The 27,386-nt window shown below is 44.4% G+C and overlaps 1 protein-coding gene across 6 annotated transcripts in view; it reads right to left on the reverse strand.

Moving 5' to 3' along the window:
* The window catches only part of ATXN1 (ataxin 1), a 412,241-nt gene that overhangs the window by 272,482 nt on the left and 112,373 nt on the right, over positions 1-27,386 (reverse strand). The window lies entirely within an intron of this gene.

Raw genomic sequence — 27,386 nt, forward strand, 5'->3', positions numbered from 1 at the left:
GTTAGGGTTTAACGGGTACAGAATTTCAGTTTTGCAAAACAAAAAGAGCTCCAGAGATGGATGGTGGTAATCATGGCACAACACTATGAATGGACTTAATACCAATGCACCCTACGCTCCAAAATGGTTAAGACGGCAAATTTTATCTTGTGAGTATTTTAGTGCCCATCAGAAGTGAAGGTGGCTGGGTTTTGTTTCAGTATCAGGTCATAGTCAAGCAAAGATAGGAGTTCTTTTGGCATAAAGTCACAGGGATTGTGCACCATAGATGGGGCACTGCATTCCTTTCTTTAATTTTCATAAGCAATACTGAATTCCAGTGCACAAATGCTACAACAGCATATACTGTGGGTGAGAAGAAGGTTTAAAAAAAAATCGTGAGAGTCTAAAGTTACTGCTCACATTGCAACCTTGACATGACAATTTTGCAAAAACAAGGGCTTAAATTTAACAGAATATGCCACGATTCAGAAAATGCTACTACCATATGCCCGAGGGGACTGAGTCACGCCTGCACTTTAACTTTAACTCCTGAATTTTTTGACTTTCTGTATGTTTAAATTCTCATCACACCGCAGCTTCAACCTTTGTTTCTGTCACTGATCATACAATGCCCCTCTTATCATTTGACATAATCTCTACCATGCCATGCTTGTTTTTGAACAGCCCTGGGGTTCAGAGGACACCATGAGAAATGTTAAACAATAAAAACTGTCAACGACGACTGGAAATGGAAAAACAGCCCAGCCTTTTTTTGATGCCATCTTTATGCCTAGAACAACCTTCCCACTCTCACCCCCACATCCATCAAGTGAGCTGTATCTCTTCTTCTTGCAAAGTTCACCTTAACTCACTTCTCTGGGATTCTATAATGAAGGCAGCTGTGATTACAGCAGAAGCGGAGAAGAGAATCCTATCCATCCCTGAGGGGGAAAGAAAAGAGTGCTAATTTCTGTCCATAAGTCTAATAGGGGTGAACTGCGCAGATTACATTTTTTTATTGAAGTATATAGTTGATATACAATCTTTCAGGTGTACAGCAAAGTGATTCCGTTATATATCATATGCTATATATATTCTTTTCCAGATTTGGTTCCAATATAGGTTATTATAAGATAATTGACTACAGTTTCCTGTGCTGTACGTAGGTCCCTGTTGTTTATCGCTTTTATATATAGCAGCCTGTATCTGTCAACTCCAAATTCCAAATTTATCGCTCCCCACACTTTCCCCTTTGGTAACCGTAAGTTTGTTTTCTATGTCTGTTTCTCACAGATTACATTTTTACTGTGCATGCGAGTGTGCTGAGTCGCTTCAGTCGTGTTCAACTCTGTGATGCTGTGGACTGCAACCCACCAGGCTCCTCTGTCCATGAGATTCTCCAAGCAATAATATCGAAGTGAGTTGCCATGCCCTCCTCTAGGAGATCTGCCGGACGTGGAGATCAAACCCATGCCTCTGACATATCCTGCAGGTGGGTTCTTTATCGCTAGCGCCACCTGGGAAGCCCTTTTTAGTGTATGGCTGGGCAATAACTTGTATCTGTTTTTTCCATCGTTGCTCGAAGAATCTTCAAGATCCCCAACAACCGGGCATTCTTGAGGGCCCTGAGGATTTAGGATGGCCTATCTGTCACTTACAAAGCACTGAGTCAAACAGTGTGTGACTCACAGTGTTCCTGCTCAGAAGCCCACAGTCTTTCTGGGGAGGGAAGGCAGGCATCACATGCAGAGAGTTAGTAATAGTAGGCGATTTTTCAATTTACACACACTTATTCAGCAAATATTTACTGAAGACCTACTAAATGCCAGGCATCCCGCCAGACGTTCAGGACAAAAATATGACTAAGACGTAGGCCCAGGAGAGAGACAGATGGGGTTCAGTGTAGAACCGTTTTATCATGGAGCCATCAGCACACTAGTAGGTGGTAAAATTAGCAGCTTTCCTCTCTCCAAAAAAAAAAAAAAACCACTGAGCACTTAAGTAATCCAGTTACTGACTGAGTGAGCATTCTGGCCATGAAAGAACATATTTGGAATGAACATAGTGATGCTGAAGCTTGAATACTCTGACCACCTGACGTGAAGAGCCAACTCATTGGAAAAGACCCAAATGCTGGGAAAGATTTGAGGGCAGAAGGAGAAGGGGGCGGCAGAGGATGAGATGGTTGAATGGCATCACCAACTCAATGGATATCAGTTTGAACAAACGCGGGAGATGGTGAAGGACAGGGAAGCCTGGCATGCTGCAGCCCATGGGGTCGCAAAGAGCTGAACACAACCAAGTGACTGAAAAACAACAGGGATGCCTCCTAATGCTTTCCTCTTTAGATCCAGCATTCCAGGCACACAAATGCCCCAATAACCACTGAGAGGCAAATGACCAGCCGCCCCTGATGCAAACTTGCCCCCATGGAAGGACAGAAATTCAGGTCGGCACAGGGACTTCCTCTTTCATAAGTCTTCACAAATCCCGTTTTTTTCTGTCTTCCCTGAAAGGGCCTAACCTCAAAGAAGGCAGAAAGTGAGTCCTGTGTAAATTTTCCCCAGCAGCTAGCAGGATGCGTGATACAGAGTGAGCAATTAAAAACATTTATGACATTAGCTGGAGAAGGAAATGGCTCCCCATTTCAATACTCTTGCCTGGAGAATCCCATGGACTGAGGAGCCTGGCGGGCTATGGTCCATGGGGTCACAAACAGTCAGACATGACTGAAGCGACTCGGCATGCACACATGCTCAAGAGTGTATATGTGTGATCTGTTTCATCTGCTTCTTGTACCACTGCATCAACATCACCCAACATTCAAGCCCAAGATCCTCTCCCAACAAATCTTCTAACTCAAAAGGGACAGACGCCACCACTCAGCTCCTCTGGACCACACAGCATCTGGGGAAGATCAACTCCTGGGAGTAAGTTGAAGGAAGGTGAAGAAGAAACAAGAACAGGCTGATGAATGACTCTACATATTGGGTGATTTTAGCATATTCCAACCAGAAAAGAACTGATCATTCTGAGCAAAGATGTTAATGAGCCCTGCAAACAGAAATTACCACAACAGAACCATAGACATCTTAATTAATTCTCCTCCAGCAGTATTAGCACTAATGATCACAAAGTCTTCAACAGCAGTACAAGCGAAGATACAGACACAAACACACACTTTTGGTACAACTTTAGTACAGACACACACACAGGACTGTTCAGCATCCGTTTTTCTGAAAATTGCCTAAATGCACAGGTGGGAGCAGTCCTGTTCATACTGTATGATTCAAACCCCAGATACACTGTGGGTGGGTAATTTTGGGTTTTTGTTTGTTTTGTTTTGTTTTCCAGCACTGAAGGCCCATCTGCCCCACCCTTTACTAAAGTCCATGAGACATCCTTGTGTTCTTATCAAAATCCTCTGTTTCTCTGAAGCTGCCTCTAATGAGGCAGTAAAAAGAGAACTAATTAGTAAAACCAGATTTCAAAAACAAACAGAAAAGCAGGACAAATTTCTTGAAAATAAAAACCCAATTTTTTCAAAAGTTGATCAATGTTGCCTGCTTAGAACCTCTATAACCCTCTAGTGAAAAGGGGGTTTATTTTTTCAAGTCCTGACCATTTATTAGATAGTTTTAAGGTGACAATGAGAAAGCTTCTGGGAGGGTGTCCACCATGTTTTTCCTGTCCAGTAAACCATGTCCCTGTGGACAGAATCACGGACCTAGACTGGATCTTAGCACTCCTCTTACTGGGACAACTTCCTTCCAACTATGGGTGTTTCAGTTCAGCTCAATTCAGTCACTCAGATGTTCTGACTCTTTGCAGCCTCATGGATTGCAGCATGCCAGGCCTCCCTGTCCATCACCAACTCCCAGAGTTTACTCAAACTCATGTCCATTGAGTCAGTGATGCCATCCAACCATCTCATCCTCTGTGCCCCCTTCTCCTCCCACCTTCAATCTTTCCCAGCATCAGGGTCTTTTCCAATGAGTCAGTTCTTCGCATCAGGCAGCCAAAGTATTGGACTTTCAGCTTCAGCATCAGTCATTCCAATGAATATTCAGGACTGATCTCCTTTAGGATGGACTGTTTGGATCTCCTTGCAGTCCAAGGGACTCTTAAGAGTTTTCTCCAACACCACAGTTCAAAAGCATCAATTCTTCGGTGCTCAGCCTTCTTTATAGTCCAACTCTCACATCCATACATGACCACTGGAAAAACTATAGCCTTGACTAGACGGACCTTTGTTGGCAAAGTACTGTCTCTGCTTTTTAATATGCTGTCTAGGTTGGTCAATAACTTTTCTTCCAAGGAGCAAGCGTCTTTTAATTTCATGGCTGCAGTCACCGTCTGCAGTGATTTTGGAGCCCCAAAAAATAAAGTCTGTCACTGTTTCCACTATTTCCCCATCTATTTGCCATGAAGTGATGGGACCAGATGCCATGATCTTAGTTTTCTGAATGTTGAGTTTTAAGCCAACTTTTTCACTCTCCTCTTTCACTTTCATCAAGAGGCTCTGGGTGTTTCACCAGGTCTTTCTCACTCATTCATTCCTTCAGTAAGCATTTGGGCCCCTCTGTATTTTGTGACGCGCTTGCTGGGAGTCAGAGCCGAACAGGAGAAAATCATACGTCCTCAAGGGGAGTTCTCCCCAGGGAAGGACACAAGTCACTCTGCTGTTGAGTTAAAGTGGTGAGGCTGACTTACAAAACCAGTCTTATCACTTAACAGTATACCTCACATGTACGTGTATGTGCTCAGTTGCTAAGTCATAGCTGAGCAAAGACTCAGTGTCCAGGTATTTGCAATCCCACGGACTGTAGACCGCCAGGCTCCACTGTCCATGGAATTTTCCAGGCAAGAATACTGAAGTGGGTTGCCATTTCCTCCTCCAGGAGATCTTCCCAATTCAGAGATCGAACGTGCATCTCTTGCATTGCAGGCAGATTCTTTACCACTGAGCCACCAAGGAAGCCCATATCTCACACACAGATAAAGAACCCCAAGGGCCCAAGTGAGTACAGGACAGTATGGGCCAAATGTCCACACAAACATGCGCTGAAGTAAGGAGTAGGGTGACTCACAAGGGATTCATTATAAAAAAGCTGGCAGAAGCAATCACTTCCATACATAAAGGTAGAGAGTCTCACTCTCCAAGCACCAGGCTGACCGGAGCATTTTATGCTCATTTGTAAATCTGCACCAGAGAAAATAAACAATGATCTTACCTCCTAAGCGCTGACATGAAAATAATGCATTATTTAAAATGAGCTGCTTAGGTAGTAAACTAACATTCAAGGAGTTCACGAAATTAGAAACACTAGAAAGTAAGGAGATAATGATACTTGTCAGAAGACATTAAGAAGATAAGTCAATAAAAGGGGTCTGTTCACAGAATGATTCTAAATACAAAATGGTCAGATTGATACTCAGAAGTATGGCTTTTAACAGAAATAACAATAGAGAGGTTTCATTATGTAAATGGCTTACATGTCCGCCCAAAGTGCACGAAGAGGTAACTTGCATCTTCGCTAATTTGCATTTTTGTTGTCGCAGAAATGTCAAGGATTTCTCTTGCTGACTTATAAGGGAGGCTTTCATTGGTATACCATAGCCTTTAGTTAGTTAGCGTTAGTTCAGTTGTGTCTGACTCTTTGCAACCCCATGGGCTTTGCAACCCTCTGGCTCCTCTGTCTATTGATTTCTCTAGGCAAGAATATTGGAGTGTGTAGCCACCCCCTTCTCCAGGGGAACTTCCCAACCCAGGGATCGAACCCACATCTCCAGCACTGAAGGCAGATTCCTCACTGTCTGAGCCACCAAGGAAGCCCATAGCCTTTATGACACCAAAACCAAAAAGACCACTGGGCTCTTAGTTGCTCTGAGATAATAATACATGCTCCTGGATAATGATGATAACTTCTGGACACTCTCAGTGTGGCAGAAGCAGTCATATGAAGCATGATTATTATCCCAGGTTCACTGCTGAGAGATGGAAGCGGCTTGCCCAGGGTATCGTGGTCACTAACAAATGCAGGCTGGATTTGAACTCCTGTCTCGCTCATGGACCCCCAAGCCCAGGCTTCTTTCCAGTGCCCTGCATATCCAATGGTGCAAACTCTGCCGGTATCATGACCATAATGCTTCAGAAGGTATACAGAAAGATGGCTACATCTGGTCAGTCCTGGGTGCACATCTCACTACCTGTTCCACTTGGTGGCACCCATATTTGCCACCTGAGACCCCTGGATAATTAGTGCCACACTCTGGTCAGCTCTGGAAATGATTCAAATTACTCAGATCACATAGGGCTCACAAGTCCACATCTCACATCAGTCCAGAGCTAAATCATCTGTCCCACATCTCCTCTGGGGGTCTCTCTGGACTTTCCATCAATATCTTAACTGGATTTCCTCCTCACTACTCCTCAGTCAGACTCTTGGTTTCATGATCCACATTTTGTAGGACCCTCCTCTCCTTCAGTTCAGTCGCTCAGTCGTGTCCGACTCTTTGCGACCCCATGAATCACAGCACGCCAGGCCTCCCTGTCCATCACCATCTCGCAGAGTTCCCTCAAACTCATGTCCATCGAGTCCGTGATGCCATCCAGCCATCTCATCCTCTTTCGTCCCCTTCTCCTCCTGCCCCTAATCCCTCCCAGCATCAGAGTCTTTTCCAATGAGTCAACTCTTCGCATGAGGTGGCCAAAGTATTGGAGTTTCAGCTTCAGCATCATTCCTTCCAAAGAACACCCAGGGCTGATCTCCTTTTGAATGGACTGGTTGGATCTCCTTGCAGTCCAAGGGATTCTCAAGAGTCTTCTCCAGCACCACAGTTCAAAAGCATCAATTCTTCAGCACTCAGCTTTCTTCACAGTCCAACTCTCACATCCATACATGACCACTGGTAAAACCATAGCCTTGACTAGATGGACCTTTGTTGGCAAAGTAATGTCTCTGCTTTTGAATATGCTATCTAGGTTGGTCATAACTTTCCTCCCAAGGAGTAAGCGTCTTTTAATTTCATGGCTGCAGTCACCATCTGCAGTGATTTTGGAGCCCAAAAAAATAAAGTCTGACACTGTTTCCACTGTTTCCCCATCTAGTTCCCATGAAGTGATGGGACCGGATGCCATGATCTTCGTTTTCTGAATGTTGAGCTTTAAGCCAGCTTTTTCACTCTCCTCTTTCACTTTCATCAGGAGGCTTTTTAGTTCCTCTTCACTTTCTGCCATAACGGTGGTGTCATCTGCATATCTGAGGTTATTGAGATTTCTCCCAGCAATCTTGATTCCAGCTTGTGTTTCTTCCAGTCCAGCATTTCTCATGATGAACTCTGCATAGAAGTTAAATAAGCAGGGTGACAATATACAGCCTTGACGTACTCCTTTTCCTATTTGGAACCAGTCTGTTGTTCCATGTCCAGTTCTAACTGTTGCTTCCTGACCTGCATATAGGTTTCTCAAGAGACAGGTCAGGTGGTCTGGTATTCCCATCTCTCTCAGAATTTTCCACAGTTTATTGTGATCCACACAGTCAAAGGCTTTGGCATAGTCAATAAAGCAGAAGTAGATGTTTTTCTGGAACTCTCTTGCTTTTCCCATGATCCAGCAGATGCTGGCAATTTGATCTCTGGTTCCTCTGCCTTTTCTAAAACCAGCTTGAACATCTGGAAGTTTATGGTCCACGTATTGCTGAAGCCTGGCTTGGAGAATTTTGAGCATTACTTTACTCCTCTCCTTAGTTCTCAATTATTATTATTATTAAAATCAGTGCTCTGAAATCCCAAGTGACTGACTGTGAACCTCTCTTCTCAGCCACAGACTTGCGTTAGAAAGGTCAGTCACCAACAGTTTCGTTTCAGCTACCTTGACTTATTTTCCCTATCTATCTGTTGAACAATTCTTCAGTTCTGCATCAAATAACTAAAAACAAGTATAACCCAGTCCAGTATTCCTTCCTGGAGAATTCCATGGACAGAGGAGCCTGGTGGGCTATATAGTCCATGGGGTTGCAGGCTGAAATGACTAAGCACACAGGACATCAGAAGGAAAGAGGAAGAGAGGAGAAGCTCTAATGCTTGAAAGAAGAGTGTGAGTCTAACTTCAGACAGCGCTGGTTTCGAGTCCTTATTCTATCTCTCAGGGGGGCAGCTATTAATCTTTTTCCCTAACCCTGGTCTTCTCAGGTGTCTCCAGCGGTAAAGAACTCGCCCGTCAATGCAGCAGACATAAGAGACACCAGTTTGAGCCCTGGGTTGGGAAGATCCCCTGGAGGAGGGCATGGCAACCCACTCCAGTATTCTTGCCTGGAGAATCCCATGGACAGAGGAGCTTGGCGGGCTGCAGTCCATGGGGTCTCAAAGAGTCTAGACATGACTGAAGTGACTGAGCCTGAGCGCGATGAATGGTCTTCTATCATCTGAGAAACAAAAGCAGTAAGGCTCGCCTCCTGGGGCGGGGCAGCAAAGGATCAAGTTCCTTCCTCTTCTGTTTCCTTTGGTCGAAAAGGAATAAGTAAGAGTTGGCTGCTCAGTCTTGTCCGACTCTGTGCAACCCCATGGACTGTAGCCTGCCAGGCTCCTCCATCCATGGGATTTCCCAGGCAAGAATACTGGAGTGGGTTGCCATTTCCTTCTCCAGGGGACCTTCCCAAACCAGGGATCAAACCGGGTCTCCTGCACTGCAGGCAGATTCTTTACCATCTGAGCCACCAGGGAATCCTTCGACAAGGAGTAGATTTGCCTCATTCACTCAGCCCCCCTCACTGTCCCCTTAAGGAAGGCCCAGCCCCTGGCCTGTGCCCTGCAGGCTGGAAGCATCCTGGGACAGTGAGAGAGGGCGTGAGTGTCTCATCACCCAGTGAGCGGGGCCAGCAAAATCTGCTCCCCTGTCAATACTGCCACAGGCACACAGATGGCTGTGAGAAGGACACATGTGGCAACATGCCTCAAAAGGCAGAAGGTAAATGCTAGTTTACACGCTTATTCCCATGAGATTAGGGGGAAGACACTGAGTCTTTGCTCTCTTGAATTTCTTCTGAGCTGAATTCCTACAGGCAAGATTTTTGTCAATGACCCAGAACTGCTTAAGCTTCCAAGAAGCCAAGCAACAAAACACAGCAAGAGCAGATAATAAAACCCGGGTAGTGGGGGTGGAGGAGGCAGTAAGGGTCCCATTCACAGTGCTCCAAAAGGCAAGAGGGGCTTTCAGGAAAACAAAACCCAAGAGTTACCATGTCAGCACTACAGTTTCACAAACACCAGCCTCAACAGAAACCAGAAAATGTAAAACTGCTAGACAATCTGAAGTTTAAAAGAAAAGCATACTTTTAAAAAATGGAAAATAGATGAGAACTGCCAATACATGCTGCTGCTAAGTCGCTTCAGTCGTGTCCGACTCTGTGCGACCCCACAGACAGCCCGCCAGGCTCCCCAGTCCCTGGGATTCTTCAGGCAAGAACACTGGAGTGGGTTGCCATTTCCTTCTCCAATGCATAAAAGTGAAAGTGAAGTCGTTCAGTCGTGTCCGACTCCTAGGGACCCCATGGACTGCAGCCTACCAGGTTCCTCCGTCCATGGGATTTTCCAGGCAAGAGTACTGGAGTGGGGTGCCATTGCAGGGCACTCATTTTTAGAATTTCTTCCCAGGTGGCGCTAGTGGTAAAGAATCCACCTGCCAATGCAGGACACCTGGGTTCGATCCCTGGGTCAGGAAGATCCCCTGGAGGAGGGCATGACAACCCACTCCAGTATTCCTGCCTGGAGAATCCCATGGTCAGAGGAGGCTGGCGGGCTATAGTCCATGGGGTCACAAGAGTCAGACACGGTTGAAGCTATTTAGCAAGCACGCACATTGATATTGAATTTCTTATTAAATGTTTTTCTTAAAAAGAGGCATAGATAGCTCGCTAACCCGGCCACTTCGTAAGATTTTCTTGTTTGATAAATTTAAGAGATTTAAGGCACAGCCATAAATCTTTTCCAAACAAGGAGGATTATAAGCAAAGTAATTAGTTCATTAATTAATTAGACAAACAAACCAGCCATTGACAAGCCTAGGGAAATTCCTTCCACTGCTTTTTTTTTTTTTCCTTTTTCCACTTTAGGAGGGAAAAACCTGGGAAACAAACATGACCTACTACAGCTACAGTTCCTCATCTAATTTTTTTCCCCAAGCACCCACAAATCCAGGTCGCCCGTTTGCTTCCAGGTCTTGCCCAAGTTTAAATCTCTTACCCAGTGCCGACCATCTGGAGCCCTCAAGGGGCTGCCATTGTGTCCTGAGTTTGCCCACAGAGGCTGCTACACACCCCTCCCCCAGAGGCACCTGCCTGACCAGAGTGCGTCGCAGTGGCTGCTAGGGCAAGCAGATATGTCGGAAAAGGCAAATATCTCCCCGCTGTCCAGGAGGGGCTGGAGCAAGGATCCTGAACAGCTCCAAGTGATTACAGACCTAAGACTCAAAGCTAATTAATGGAAACTGAAGTGAAGATGGTGACAGCTCAAAGCTAGAGTGTGAAGCTCATGTCAACCGGTGGAGAGAACCCAAGGAGAAATCTCCTAAGGGCAGGACATTAAGGTTTGCACTTGATTTGCTTTGCAGACCTAACACATTTCTGTTGAAAACATGTCTTTACACCCTGGAGAGACTTCATAAGGTGCTGACCTGCTACTAATTCCGGCAGTGCCTGTACCACAGCCCACAAAGTAACTCTTTGCTCACCGAATTCGGATCACCCAGCTGTCGGCATAGGGAGGGAGGCCTTTCACTCCAACTAAACACACCTATTTGTTGTCCAGCTTCTGGATCTCCGATCTTCACAAGCAATCATCTCCAGCATCAAATGTCCCTTTGTCCTCCACATCACGCCATCAGGACTCTTTCCTCCTAAAAAACACAGTTTAAGCCACCCTCTCCCTTAATCCCATCTAAACGAACCCTCTCTAGCTCTCACATCCACACGAGCAATAGACTTAGCTCTTACTTCCCACTGACACAGATGTTTCTATAGCAAAAACATTAATCCAGGGACTTCCCTGGTGGTCCACTGGTTAAGAATCCACTTGCCAATGCAGGGGACATGGGTTTGGTGCCTAGTCCAGGAACTAAGATACCACATGCCACAGGGCAGCTAAGCCCACATACCACAACTATTGAGCCCGGGTGTTCTACAGCCCATGCTCTGCAACAAGAGAAGTCATTGCAAGGAGAAGTGTGCATACCGCAACTAGAGAATAGCCGCAACTAGAGAAAGACTACTCAGCAATGAAGAGCCAGCACAGCCAAAACCAATCAATAAATAAAATTATAAACAGAAACAAAACGACACAGTCATCCAACTCATGCTTAATCTATAACTTTGGGCAATTTTCTTCTTTCCCGGCCATAGTCTTCTCAACAGCAGAAGGCAGATAACAGCAATACCTATATCAGAGAGTCGTTGTGAGAATTAAACATTTATCTTTAATGTGTGTATGTATGCAGACATACACACTTAGAGCATGCAACGTGCTTAGCACAGTACTTTGGGTGCATGCTAAGCACTCAGAAAGTGTCTATGCTTTCAACAGCGCGACTGTTATTACTGTTACTCTCTCACTCGTGCGCCCATTTGCATTGGTCTCCACCACTTGATTACTAAACTCTTGAGAAAAGGAGCTATTCTTACACACAGCCCAGAAAATGAGGACGTGACAGAAGTTCAGTAAGTGTTAACTGAACAACTAAGCGGCAGCTTGGCAAGGATTCAGGTATTTCAGACTCAACCTACACTGCTGATTACAAAAGCTCATTCCCATGTGTGAGTTTGGGCGAAAACAAGTACAATAGTATCTGACTATTTAAGGAGGACAGTGGTAAGATAAATAAATACTCCTGAATCTTCAGAGAAAGGAATTGTAAGAAGGCTTTGGAATAAGAAAAAAGATCTATGAGGGCCCCCAAACATCTTTAGAAGCATCCTGAAGATGAAGACTGAAGAAAAAGTGAGAAGGAGGCACGGAAGCCAGCCCAGCACCGTGCACGGGGACAAAGCTCAGCCTCTTGTGCTGGGGAAAGGGCAAGGAGCACCTCCTGTGCAAGAGAAATACAGTTCCTTGAAAGGTGTTTTCCAGGCATGAGTAAGTTAGCCCAGGTCTCAACCCTAACCCCAGCAGTATTCAGTTCTCCTGCCTGTGGAGAGAGACATCCACCTGAATTTACCCGGAGAGTATTTCCACCCCGTGTGCTAGAGCGCCCTCTTCATCTCTGCCCACCTGCCACCTGCTTCGCTTCCACTGCTTCACAGAGACTTCCTCTGTGAAGTCTCATGTCTCTCTTAATCTTCAGATACAGACTGTCCCAGGCCAAGGCAACCTCCCAGAACTATCCAGGCTCCTACTGACCTCCCCCCTATAGAGGAGGAGACTGTTTTGGAGAGGTTAGTCATTTCCCAAAGGTCACAAAAGTAGGGGCAAGAACTGAGCAAGAGCCAAGACCTGGACTGTGTGACCAGTCCCCTCCTCCCAAAGCAATCTAGTTTCCAACTCCGCAGCACCCTGCCTGCTCGCTGCTTCCATTCCCAGCCCTTCCCAGACTCAGAGATTGCTAAGTCATGAAGATAAACTGTATTGTCAAGCAGGCCACTGAAACAGGCCTCCTTGCTCTGGGAGGACTAAATATATTGCAGTTTCTACTCCACGGTTACCCTGCTCTGCCTCACATATAGGGAAACTCTGCTCACACCAACTGCCGTTCACTCGTGGCAGTCCATGACATCACATCTCCCTAAGATTTCTGACTAATAAGCAAGTTAAATGGCTAATCAATAATATCATGAACTGATTTAAAACCTTTTTTACAGACAGGTTTGGGTTGGCCAAAAAGTTCATTTGGGTTTCTCCATTAAAAAAAAATCCAAACCATTTTTTTGGCCAACACAATACTTAATTCTTCTTTTTTTTTTAATGGGTTATATTTTGTTGGGGTCTTTTTCTCTCAGGCCATCACAATGCTAGTTCAGCAGGAAATGTCATACTTTGAATGCCAGAGGCATTAAAAAAATAATCTAAACTAAATTAGCTTTTTTACTCCTAACAACAGACTGGGAAAAATAAAAGAACTCAAAGAAAGAAATGAATTTAGCATACTTGAAATCAACAGCTGCTTCTCAAATCAAAGTTACCTGGAACAAGAAACTGCTTAGCAGGGAGAATAATTTACCTTCAACTAACCATGTCAAGCTAGAAAAAAAAACATTTTGCAAAATAGCCATTAAATTAATTTTTCTTTAGGTGGCTTGGGGATAAGAGAAGAAGGTATACAGTTCAGTTTTACTAAACTCCTAAGAAACTCTGATATACTCTACATGCTCCAGGCAAATGGCAAGCCGGGGGGAGGGAGATTCCCAGGAATATGTGAATCATAACTGTTAGTCATCCATTTGGGAAACTTAGGAAACAGTTCCTATCAGTTAAATGCATTATTATTTGCTAAGTGCCCAAGATATAAATTTCCTTGGAAACAACTGGTGAAGACACTACAGGCTATGCCCACCCTCTTCACTGTCCCACTATGTGGCCTGGCAGATTCAGGGTAATTTCATATACTAATGTGAAGGGAAAATGACTGTAATTAATATACACATAGGCACACGCATGCACATAGAAGTGTGGGCTTCCCAGGTGGATCACTGGTAAAGGATCCACCTGCCAACGCAGGAGATGTGGGTTTGATCTTGCTGGGTTGGGAAGATCCCCTGGAAGAGGAAATGGCAACCAACTCCAGTATTCTTGTCTGGAAAGTTCCATGGACAGAGAAGCCTGGCTGGCTACAGTTTATGGAGTTGCAAAGAGTCGGATACAACTGATCACATGCACACAGATAGGCACGTATATACATATTCCTCATCAGAGGTGGATCCAGTGTTTGGGGTCTGAAGCTCCTAAAGTCAGATAAGGGACAGAGGGGTGAATAGGGACAGGAGTGGGTCTTTAAACAAAGAGTTCACAGAATTATCTGCATAAAATTCGACACTGGGCCTTAGAAGGGCTCTGTACAAGTGAGAGGCTATGAAGTTGAAGTGGCATTAGCTTGCAGACAACTGTGCCTGGTGTGTAACACACTCACGTCTATTTGAACAACTCGGGGTAGGGGGAGGATGCCTGTCAGAGGCCAAGATCTACATAGTTCACTACAGCCCTCTTCAGCATCAAGTGTATCGTAAATACTTTAGCACACATTTTTGCTGAGTTCAGGTGGCCACAGGAAAAATGTTTACACAGTGTGTTTTAGACAAGCTGCTAAGTGAATTCCAGTATGCAGCTTTACTACTGTGGCAGGAAAACCTGCCGTCCACAGTAATGGATTAGGCAGCCATGCCTATTCACAACACATGGTGTTCAGCCACCGCCCCGCACTGGGAACCCAGGGCGGGGAGATCCTCTATGGCATCTTATTTATGGCCGGAGAAAATGAGAACAGAGAAAAACTCTGAGCACCTCAACATGAATTCAATCCATAGAGCTGTTTTTCACCATAAGAAAAACATGTACCCTGAAAGAAGATTCGAGAATCACAGGCTTCTGGGATTTGAGGCAAATGTCCACCTTAGGCCAGCAGAAGGTCATTCCTGTTCCATTAACTTTCAGGAAGTAGATTAGCCCCTTCCGGGCTTTCTTTGTTCAAGCTCTCGGAGCTCCAGGGTGCCAGTGGAGTGTCGCTGAGATCAGCAGTGGTGGCTAGAATAGAAATCTGAAAATAACACAATCGCTCCGCCACGCCAACTCACTACTTTTAATTGCGGCTCATTAAAGATGTAAATAGAAGAAGAATGATGTTCACCTCTACTCCAATCTCACTGCTGCAGTAAAATGACATTGCTTCTGCCTCTATGCAAAAAGGAATACTTCTGCTTTGCGTAATTATCACCACAAAGGAAGGCAATGATTCACCAATTTTCCAACAGCAGCGTGATTCACATGTTTCTGCTTGTTGTTGGACAGAGGCAGGTAGACAGAATGATTCATTTAAAAATCGCCCAAAAGAAGAAGAAAAGGCATGGCCGTCAAAAGATAGAATCTAAAAAATTCTGAACTCTTCTTAGTAGGTACTTACAGAAATGCAAGCCTGCTTGAGGAAATTCTGCAAAGAATTTAAGCCAAAAAGGGGCTAAAACCAAAGTGAGGAAAAATCAAGAGGGAATGTGAAACGAACTACCCAACAGGAATCAGAATTTTGTCTTAGAAATGTTATTTTCCACTGTGGCTCAGATCATGAACTCCCTATTGCCAAATTCAGACTTAAATTGAAGAAAGTAGGGAAATCCACTAGACCATTCAGGTATGACCTAAATCAAATCCCTTGTGATTATACAATGGAAGTGAGAAATAGATTTAAGGGACTAGAATTGATAGAGTGCCTGATGAACTATGGACGGAGGTTCGTGACATTGTACAGGAGACAGGGATCAAGACCATCCCCATGGAAAAGAAATGCAAAAAAGCAAAATGGTTGTCTGGGGAGGCCTTACAAATAGCTGTGAAAAGAAGAGAAGCGAAAAGCAAAGGAGGAAAGGAAAGATATAAGCATCTGAATGCAGAGTTCCAAAGAATAGCAAGGAGAGATAAGAAAGCCTTCCTCAGTGACCAGTGCAAAGAAATAGAGGAAAAGAACAGAATGGGAAAGACTAGAGATCTCTTCAAGAAAATTAGAGATGCCAAGGGAACATTTCATGCAAAGATGGGCTCGATAAAGGACAGAAATGGTATGGACCTAACAGAAGCAGAAGATATTAAGAAGAGGTGGCAAGAATACACGGAAGAACTGTACAAAAACAATCTTCAAGACCAAGATAATCATGATGGTGTGATCACTCACCTAGAGCCAGACATCCTGGAATGTGAAGTCAAGTGGGCCTTAGAAAGCATTACTATCATCAAAGCTCATGAAGGTGATGGCATTCCAGTTGAGCTATTTCAAATCCTGAAAGATGATGCTGTGAAAGTGCTGCACTCAATATGCCAGCAAATTTGGAAAACTCAGCAGTGGCCACAGGACTGGAAAAGGTCCGTTTTCATTCCAATCCCAAAGAAAGGCAATGCCAAAGAATGCTCAAACTACCGCACACTTGCACTCATCTCACACGCTAGTAAAGTAATGCTCAAAATTCTCCAAGCCAGGCTTCAGCAATACGTGGACCATAAACTTCCAGATGTTCAAGCTGGTTTTAGAAAAGGCAGAAGAACCAGAGATCAAATTGCCAACATCCACTGGATCATGGAAAAAGCGAGAGAGTTTCAGAAAACCATCTATTTCTGCTTTATTGTCTATGCCAAAGCCTTTGACATGTGGATCACAATAAACTGTGGAAAATTCTGAAAGAGATGGGAATACCAGACCACCTGACCTGCCTCTTGAGAAACTTATATGCAGGTGAGGAAGCAACAGTTAGAACTGGACATGGCACAACAGAATGGTTCCAAATAGGAAAAGGAGTACGTCAAGGCTGTATATTGTCACCCTGCTGATTTAACTTCTATGCAGAGTACATCATGAGAAAGGCTGGGCTGGAAGAAACACAAGCTGGAATCAAACTTGCCGGGAGAAATCTCAATAACCTCAGATATGCAGATGACACCACCCTTATGGCAGAAAGTGAAGAGGAACTAAAAAGCCTCTTGATGAAAGTTAAAGAGGAGAGTGAAAAAGCTGGCTTAAAACTCAATATTCACAAAACGAAGATCATGGCATCTGGTCCCATCACTTCATGGAAAATAAATGGGGAAACAGTGGAAACAGTGTCAGACTTTATATTTTGGGGCTCCAAAATCACTGCAGATGGTGACTGCAGCCATGAAATTAAAAGACACTTACTCCTTGGAAGAAAAGTTATGACCAACCTAGATAGCATATTCAAAAGCAGAGACATTACTTTGCCAACAAAGGTCCATCTAGTCAAGGCTATGGTTTTTCCAGTGGTCATGTATGGATGTGAGAGTTGGACTGTGAAGAAAGCTGAGGGCCGAAGAATTGATGCTTTTGAACTGTGGTGTTGGAGAAGACTCTTGAGAGTCCCTTGGACTGCAAGGAGATCCAACCAGTCCATTCAAAAGGAGATCAGTCCTGGGTGTTCTTTGGAAGGACTCATGCTAAAGCTGAAACTCCAGTACTTTGGCCACCTCATGCAGAGTTGACTCATTGGAAAAGACTCTGATGCTGGGAAGGATTTGGGGGCAGGAGGAGAAGGGGACAACAGAGGATGAGATGGCTGGATGGCATCATCGACTCGATGAACGTGAGTCTGAGTGAACTCTGGGAGTTGGTGATGGACAGGGAGGCCTGGCGTGCTGCGATTCATGGGGTCGCAAAGAGTCGGACACAACTGAGTGACTGAACTGAACTGAACTAATGAGAAAAACAATTTCCCATATCTTCTTTTACCCATATTCTCATAGGACCTAGTTTGTGAAATCAGAATGAGAATTATGTCTTGTGGATGATTATTGATACAATATAATAGTGAAAACAAATACACAGAAAACTATGCTTGAAACATTGTGTTAAAAATTAAACTAAGGGCCAGACACAAAAGGACAAATATCATATGATTCCAGGTAGAAGTGGTACCCAAAGTCAGCCAACTCCTAGAGGTATAAAGTAGAGTACAGGGCACTAGGAGCTGGGAGAGGAAGGAACAGGGAGTTCGTGGTTAATAGGTACAGAATTTCTTTTTGGGAAGATGAAAGAGCTCTGGAAGTGAACAGGGCTGATGGCTGCACAATATTGTGAATGTACTTAATACCACTGCATTGTTACACTTAAAATTGGTTAAAGTGGCCAATTTTATGTTACATATACTTACTACAATTAAATGTGTGTGTGTGTGTGTGTGTGTGTGTGTGTGCTAAGTTGCTTCAGTCGTGTCCAACTCTGTGTAACCCTATGGACTGTAGCCAGGCTCCTCTATCCACGGGATTCTGCGGGCATGAATACTGGAATGGGTTACCATGCCCTCCTCCAGGGATCTTCCCAACCCAGGAATCGAACCCCCCTCTCTTAACTCTCTCTTGCATGGCAGGTGTGTTCTTTACCATTACTGCCACCTGGGAAGCCCTTGATATATATATATATAAACATAAAATTCAGGACACATGCTGGATTGATGGCTGGGTTCCCAGGAGACAATGCTGTTGGTTCCCTGACTCTCTCAATTGGATGAGGGTAGGACAAGCAAGGGAAAGGATGAGGCCAGTGTGGATGCTCACCAGGAAATAGAGAAACGTCCACTCCTGCAAAGAGGGGGACAGCTGCAGCTGAGCTAAGCCTCTGAACATTGGCACCAGCACGGGAGCCAAGTATTCAGAAGTCCTGATTTAAATGCATTAAGCAGATCTGATCTGCAGGCTCTTACTCAATTTCATAGAGCAGATAAGCACTCCAAAATTTGTCAAGTTAATAAATACGGATTTGGGTTGAATTTGCACAATATGTGCTTGTAGGTTCACTGGCCATGACCTTTGATGATCAGAATTGAACTTCCCCTTTCACTAAATGTCACTGCAAGTTTCAGACGGATTTGGAAGCGAACGCTGCTCTGTGCCCATTACTAAGTGTTTTTTAGTATCATAAATTTGGTTTCAATCAGGCAGAAGAAGCAAAGCATTTAGCGTTCCTGCAATGTACTCACTCTAAAAGTCTATTTTACTATGAAGAGCAAGTTCTGTCTACATGACCGCCCAACACAGGGCACAAGGCCCTTACCCAAGTGGCTAATTTGATGACCTCCCAGAAATGGCCACCTGCCAGCAGTATCATTGAAAAAGGATGCTGGTCCTGAAGACAGTTGAAAATAATCCCTTTCTCATCAACTCCAACCAAGTAGATTAGGTCCTTGGAGGGCTCTAGTTTCTCTGAAAGCAGCAGAGTGCAAGCCAAGTGCCCTTAAACCAGTGGAAGAAACCACCCGAGTGGAGATTGGAAATCAGAAGTGTTTGAAAGAGGTAGGGGGTGATGGCAGGGTACAGGCAGGGGGTCGGGGAGAGACCAGGGTTGGAATCCTAGCTTTATTCCTATAAGCCCATGTGATACCCTTCAACACCAATAACCTCATCCTTTATAATAGCATATCATTTGAATGTAAAAGTCACACCCATTGTCCTTGAATTGTGTGTGTGTGTGTGTGTGTGTGTGAGGATCAGATGAGATGAAATAGGTACAGACACAAAGAAATTGATGTATAAAGTATTCTTAAATTAATTTTCTCCTTAAAGGGGAAAATGTACAAAATGTGTCTCCCAGGTTTTGCTGAGGAAGCTTTTAAAAGAGACTCAACCAGTATTTATGGAATATCCACCATTTTAAAGGGTTAGTGCTATTGCTCACAAGCAAGACAGTGAGGTGTAAATCATGTCTTTAATTTCGAGAAACTTCGAGTCTAACAGCAGATAAGTAAATCTTGGCTAAGTCTGATCACAACCATCTCCCATCCCCAAACTTTCAATGGCTCTCCACCACTTCAGAAAATATTCTGACCTTAATATGAGAGTAATTCAAATGTTCATCTGTAAAATGGGGATACCTACGTTGCAGGGAATTACGATCAGAGCTAATTTATGTAAAGTACCAATCACACAGGCTGGTGTAAGGTGGCTATTCAGTTAGTAATTCACATTAATTAGTATCATCATCATCATTATTAAATCAGCCTCTTTCCCCCCAGGCTCTCATTATTCCACCTCACACACCTTACCCTGGACCTTGGGGTTCCTCCGGCACACAATGCCCATCCCTTCTCACCTCTGCCATCTGGGATCCGAGCTCGTTTCCATGTCGGGCTCAGAACGCCTCCTCCAGATCCTCACCGCCAGCAAGGAGACCAAGTCTCTCACTTCTCTGTTTTCTCACAGCATTTCCTCACCTTCCCTAACTGAACTCACTCGTAAGTTTCCCCCTCCATAACTGACTGTAAATTCATAAACTCAGTTTGAAGGAAGGCAAAGGTTGGAAAAGTTTGATTACCAAATGAGGACCAGTCCAACTGAACACCATGAGAGTAACATGATAACATTGTTGTCTAGTCACTAAGTCATCTCCAACTCTTTGTGACCCCGTGGACTGTAGCCCTCCAGGCCACTCTGTCCATGGAATTCTCCAGGCAAGAATACTGAAGAGGGTTACCATTTCCTTCTACAGGAGGTCTTCCCTACCCCGGGATCGAACCCGCATCCCCTGCATTGGCAGGCAGATTCTGCACCACTGAGCCACGAGGGAAGCCCGACAGGATAATAGCAGCTAACATTTTGTTACACCTTTAACTCTTCATTTCATTCTCACAACTGATAGGTGCTGCTTAATTTCTCCTAGGCCATGGATGGATGAACCAAGACCCAAGGAGGTTAAGTAACTTGGTGAACATGACATGGCTAGTTAGGGGTAGATTTGTAGTCAGACTCGGGAAGTTTGCCTCAAGAACCTATGTTCTTACACTGCGTGACGTTGTTTTCCAACAGCATTATAGCAATTTATTGTGTCCTATTTTAAAAAACCTCTAAGGACCGTAATCAGTTCTCTCAGGGCTGGGTTTTAAACTTTAGATCCATCAAGGTGTCCTGTTCTGCATTAAGATCCTTAAAGTCTCAGGAAAGGACTTCCTGATTGGGCTACTCTAGCTTGCAGACTCCTCTGCGTGCACTCACCAACAGTAAACACTCTCCGGGAACTACAGCCATAGGAGCAGCCCACGGACCCACATACGTGGTCTGCAGAGGGCAGTTCAAGGTAAGCACCTGCTACCCTGAGTAGCATCCGAAGCTGTAATGAAACTTACAGTTGCCTATTGCCTGCTGGAGTTTTTGTCACTATGTAGTTAGGATGCTTTCGAGGACTGGCTCTCACAAAAGGGCAATTCGACAGTCAGTACTTCCTGCTAAATGAACTGGAGCAGTCACCGGGCAAGGCCGCAGCCCTGTGGACAGTGCAGCAGAGAATAACTAACACTGTGCATTCATCCAACTAAGCCCTGGTCTATTTCTTAATGCATTTTCTAGAGAGCCGAAGGGTCTGGCTTTCACATGAACGTGATGCACAGGACAGGAAAAGAAGAAATTTCAGCAAAGGTTCTTCACTGTGGCAAGCAAAGATCAACTCACATGCAAGGCTGAGAAGTGATGTGGTATTTAACGCATCTCATCAGTAGTCAGTGTTGTTGACTGGCCAATTTCTTAAAATCTGCTCATCTAACAATGGCTCGACTTTTGGCATAATTTAATACACAAGAAAACTGAAAGCTGGGTAAGAATAGTATGCAAAAAAAAAAAAAAAAACTGGCAAACCTCAATTTTGCTGAAGAACTTGTTAATTCTAATAGTTTGTCTCTAGATCCTCTTGGACTTTCATGTAGACAGCTATATCACTTATTCAATATTAATAAAAATATTTTGGTTCCTTTTTTTAAAAAAAACCTGGCAAACCTCAAATTGAAATTCTCTATTCCCAGCTTACTGACTCAACTAAAACAATAGGAAAAATTATATGTTATAAAATAATATACAGTATTAAACATTCTTACCCTGATGACAAAATATTCTTTAAAAGGATGTGTAACATGCCTCACGCATTCATCGCCAACAAATCCCATTCTGAATTCCTTGCAAACAAGTGCCAAGGATGATGTTTTTAGTGGCATTTTTAACACGTGACACTAAAAAAACCATCCTACTCCCCCATTTGAAAAGGAAATTTTGAGGATGCCAAATTAATTTTGAAGATGACTTTTCATTCTATTTAAGCCAAGATATTTTTTCTCCTTTGATATTTTAACCAAATAGAATTCTTAGAAAGGAAAAAATAGTAACAAGTATATTTCCAGAGCAGAATAGCCTTTCAGAATTGAAAATGTTACATCAATGCTTTCCTGCTATCCACTCTTGGCTTTTTAAATTCCCTTAGGAAAAAATACCACCTATGCATAGTACGTTGCCAGCACTGGATATGTTATTTCTTTGGATTTATGATTTGGCCGATATGATTTTTCATGACATAATACAGTTTTTTTTTAATAAGCAATTTCTAGTAACTTCAGAGATATGGCTACTGAGAAGCTGACATGATCCTCCCTGAGGTTAGAATTTTCAAATACCAAAGATCCACCCTATTTCTTTAGTGAAAATGGTCTGATGTTGAATCCAACAACTTTTGTAAAAACTATTTACCTAAAACATTTCCTTTATATCATTTCTATAACAAGGTAATTAGCACTGAGCTTATCTGAAAAATGTTACATCTCCCCTGAAGGATTACTTATATATTCATAAATGAATTCTTTCCTTTCTTCTCACCTTCCATAAATATGTACTGAGCTAAATTATGTGGCGGAATGGGCTTAATACTTGGAATACAAGGTTTAAAATAAACCAATCTCTACCATCATGAGCCACCTACAGAGATAACTTTGTAAACAAAGAATTGCAGTACATTGAGCAGGAAAAGGGGACATTTCTATTTGGCCTCAATGAAAGAGGAGTCCACTGGGGAGAGAAACAGAATCTCACGCCAAAGAATCAAGGTGAAGGAAAGCATGATTATTAAAATACACAGTATGTTCAGAGTAGAAAGAAGTGTGTGGAGAGATGCGAGGGGTGGCAGATGAGGTTTAAACACTAAGCTGATAATGAGTTCCTAGGGGGTCTCAAATATCATGCGACGAAATTCACATTATCTCATAGGGAAGAAAAAGCTAATGAAAATGCTTTAAATTTTTCCTTGCATTTCATCCTATTCATTCATTACTATGAAAAATACCAAGAGAGCTATTTTTAAAGAAAGAAGGTGGGCTGCTGTCTATGGGGTCGCACAGAGTTGGACACGACTGTAGTGACTTAGCACCGATCACTCTCACGCTGCAAACATCTTTCCTGTTTGCTTTACTCACTTCTAGTCTTTGCTGACAGGCACCCATTCCCATCATGACTGCGACCAACATGTGTATGCAATTTTGAATTACGAATTTTACACTTAACATTGTATTAGAAACAGCCTTCTGTACTTCCACACACTGTCAAGGGTTTTCAGGAATAATTCAATCAGATCCTTTTCTTTAAGAAGGTAATTCTCAAAATAGTAGGATGAAAGACTGGAGGCAAGAATACTCTTTGGGGGCCTCCCTAGTGGTCCAGTGGTTAAGAATCCGCCTTGCCATGCAAGGGACATCGGTTTAATCCCTGGTCCGGGAAGATCCCACATGCTATGGAGTGACTAGGCCCACCCACCCCAACTACTGAGTCCACACGTGGCAACTACCGAAGCCTGAGTGCCTAGAGCCTGTGCTGCAACACGAGAAAAGCCACTGCAATGAGAAGAAGTCCATGCATGGCAACTAGAGACTAGTCCCTGCTCACAGCAACTGGACAAAGTCCATGCACAGCAACAAAGACCCAGCACAGCTAAAAAGTAAAATAAACCCCCAAAAAAAGCCAGAATACGCTTTAGAAGTGGCTGCCCTGGTCCAGGCAAGGGATGCTAACAGCCTGAAAGAGAACTTGGGTGAGGAAAGAAGAGTGGATAGTCTGTAATCTATTTAAGAGGTAAAACTACAGCATGTGGTCAAGAGATGACATACAGGAAGAGGAGGAGGTGACCAGCCTCAGTGACTAGCTGGTTGGTGACCTTGTTTCTCTAAACAAGGAACCCATAAAGGGAGACAGGAGAGTGACAGGTACAGGTTTAGACTCAAGGTGAAGACACCTTTGGAATATTCAAATCAGAGCCATCTGGGAGGAAGTCAGAGCCAGTGACCTCAAACTCTGCGGAGAAAGGGGAACAATGTTAGTCATTTGAGCGGAGCTGATAATGATGCCTCGAAGCAGTGAAGCCTTCAGGGCGCGCGCGTGCAGGAACCAACATGGGTGAGTTTCAGTTTTCACTCCGACAGTGTGCAAACGTGGCCGTTTAATTCTAACTTCTTTTGAGGCAGAGCAAACACCTCCCTTCAAAGCTCTCAAACTGTTACCAAGGAAGGGTACCTTCCATGGCAATCAACGTGGGCTTTGATGATGCCTATTACAAGACAATTCACTGCGTTTCCTGAACTGGTGTGGTTTCACTCACAGTTAGACCAAACCACACAGCTGCTCTGAAGGGCTGATGTAATTATTAGCCCGTGATGGTGTCAGGAGAAGAGCGAGCTGTAACACATCTCACCAAAGGCGTGCTTGGTGCTGCTTTACCGCCCAGCGGCTCAGGGACGCTGAAGGTAACTAACTCCTCTGAACTAGAACGTATTCGGAGAGCTCTCCGACCATGGTCTTCAAGGAGGCTGCTGAGCTTGCTCTTTTCTTCTATCTGCCTTCCAGAAGCAGGGCCTAGGTGGCCATTCGGAACCCCTGCAATTCTCAAGGCTACCTTGTGCTAAAGAGCACAAGTGACATAGTTTCTAACTAGACAGCTCTCTTTTAAAAGCAGTTTTTTCTCTTTTCACACTGTGGACAGCTACTTAAAAGGAAATATTCCAGGCACCACTAAAGACCTCCCAAACAGCAATGCCAGCACCTGGTATTTCGTGAAAATCACACACTTTATCATTTCTTTAATTTTCTCCCCGGTTATCGCTTAAAGCCTTTAACAAAGGCTCGAAGATACTTATATCAGTAACTTATATCTGGAAGAAGTCACATAGAGGAAGATCGAGTCAGGTCTCCACGAAGCACATATTAAAAAGCCTCTTTTGCCCTTAACACCACTTTGGAAACCCATGCATTTCTTTCCTTCCCTTAGCTGAGAATCTGAGAAAAAGCCCCATCCACTCTGGTCCACTCTCTGCTTACCAAATCCCCAGCAGATGAGGTTAGGTGGAGACCCAGCGGAAGATGCTTTCCTGTCGCCAGGCTCCAATGTGCTCTTAACACAAGCTTAATTCCGCTTTGGCACAACTGTACTAAGAAAAACTGAGACAAAGCAAGAGTCAGAAGAAAGGCTGCAGAAAGTGTTTGGCGCCTGGGGTAGTGGTTACCCCGGCAGCTAATACCTTTCCTGATTCCCCTACGTGTTCCCTCCTTGGCCGGCCAGGCTTCCGCGAGTTCTTCGGTTTAGTTTCTGACTTGAACTAGCTATCAGGTGCTCTGCCGGTTGTGCATCCTCCAGCAAAGCCCTTCGGGAGACGCACCAGAAGCAAACACCACATCTCTTCTGGATCATCCAAGGCCGGGCTGCATGTGGCAGAGGGAAGGAGAGGGCCAAGTGCCACCATCGCCATCTGTCAGCGTCAGAGTCAGATCCTGAATCTGCCACCACCACTGCGCGGGCTTCGACATGTGTCCACTGCAGCTCAGCTTTTTCCCTTCCAGCAATGGGACCGCTCTCCTGCCACCCAAACGGACAACCTGCGAGCCTAACAGCTGAAAGCAACAGCATTAAAATGAACGGCCACGGGCAGCAGAGGAAGCTCTGGCAGCCAAGGAGACAGCATCCAAGTCACCACAGCACCGCGCCATCCTCCCATCCTTCTCCCATCCTGTCAGCTCCATCGAGTGCTGCGCCCACAGCTAATGTTTCTGCTCTGCTAGATGTGGGGTTAGGGTTCCTACCATCACCAGGGAACAGTCAAGAGTCAATGGTAACACAGCAAGAGACATAACCAGAAGGTTTCTAAAGGAGCCGCCAACCTAGGGGAACATTTCACACATTTAGACACAAAGGGGTTTCTCAGGGGTTCAGAGAATACGCTGACTCCACATCCTGATAAGGTCAGGAGATAGAAGAGCAATTGTAACCCTCATGGTTTGACACTGCTCAGATCAACAAGGAAGTATTTCCTGGGCACATTAAGATGTGCTCGGATCTGGACCCTCTGCTGCGGGCAAGGAGACCAAGAGGAGGATGAAGAAGTAGCCTCAGAGAGTTACTCGCACACCTCAGTGCGGAAGAGCTCTCTGCGAGGAGTTTCCTGGGCTAAGCACCCTCAGAAATTGTGACTCATCGAGCCCAGTGTTGCTAAATCTGCAGCTTTAATACACACATCCCGGCTAGGGGTGGTGCTGGGGCTTGGACCACCTTTGAGAACCACTGGGCTATGACCTGATTCCTGTCCTCAAGTCTACAATGCACAAAGTGGTGCACAGCCAAGGATTTTTTTTTTTTTTTTTTTAAGATGCAGGCTGTCATTGGTACAGGAGTTCATAAGGAGAAGCCAGTTGTTAGGTCCTGAGGATTCAGGGCAGACGTTGTGAGTGTGAGGCAGGCTTGGTGGTCAGGAAGGACTTCGATAGAAAGAGACAGCCCCATGCAATCATCTTAACCCAACCTCTCCATTCAGCAGCACAAGGCATAACAGAAGATGAAGACGGCGTTACAAGGCCACCACCGAACAAGTAGAGAGGCTTTGTACGTTGACTGCAGGGAGGAGACAGTCACCAGGAAAATCATAAAACTAGCATCTCCAGATAACACTGTGTTTGCATTTTTTCATTCTGCCACATTTGTGTGGTTTCCTGCACTTCGTAATTTAACATTTGTAAGAAAAAAAAAAATGCTGTTATGAAACCCAAATAATGCACCACTCTGAGGCTGACAGCCAGCCAGCCGCTAACAAGAGTGACATGTGAACATCATTTAACGTGTCATTCACAGCTCTGCTTCAGAATAAGGGATACCGAGTAAGAAAGAAATCATAAATTCCATTCAACATGAAACAAAGTTTGGGGCTCTGTGGGGTTAAAGGGCTGGCAGAAAACCCATGACACAGTGACAGCAAGCACAGAGAAAGAAGTTAGATCCCCAAGAGAAAAATAGAAGATAAGAATTCAAAAGCAACCTATCTCGTTTATTCTAATGTTATATTCATAGAGCACTACGCCATGTTTTCTTTAATGCTGCAAGGGAATAAATTATGAGCCAGACATTGCAAAGCCTGCTTGTCCAAAGGGCTGTGTCACCAAACAGAAGGAAGGAGCAACCCCAGGTGCCTGCACCCTTTTGTTCACAGCGGCTGGTCCAGTGAGCCCCCTGCCAATGATGACTTGCCAAGGGCACCCATAAATTCAGAGAAGCAAGAGTTAAAAGGTATAATTATTTCATTAACTTCACTAGAGTGAACTGTGGAATTTCACATTTGCAAACCACCCTGGACACCCTCAAGACGGTGGTGTTTTTACAGGTGACTCATTCCAAGAGGGTGGATAAGTTGTCCGAGGTCACCAAGATATGTGAGCAGAACTGGGCTTCCATCTGAGGCCATTGTTTCCAAGAAATACATTGAAGCAGGCTTATAAACCTTCCTTGGAAGTCCACATTATTTTGGTGTTGAGTTTGGAATTTATTATTTACTTATAGCTTGGCACATTTGCATTCCACCACCACACCCCCGCCCCCGCCGCCCCCAAACCAAGACTCATTCCAGGACACCATGTTTAGTTAAAAGGTTCACAAC

Source organism: Oryx dammah, unplaced genomic scaffold (assembly GCF_014754425.2).
Source record: "Oryx dammah isolate SB20612 unplaced genomic scaffold, SCBI_Odam_1.1 HiC_scaffold_11, whole genome shotgun sequence".
In the NCBI taxonomy this organism is placed as follows: Eukaryota; Metazoa; Chordata; class Mammalia; order Artiodactyla; family Bovidae; genus Oryx; species Oryx dammah.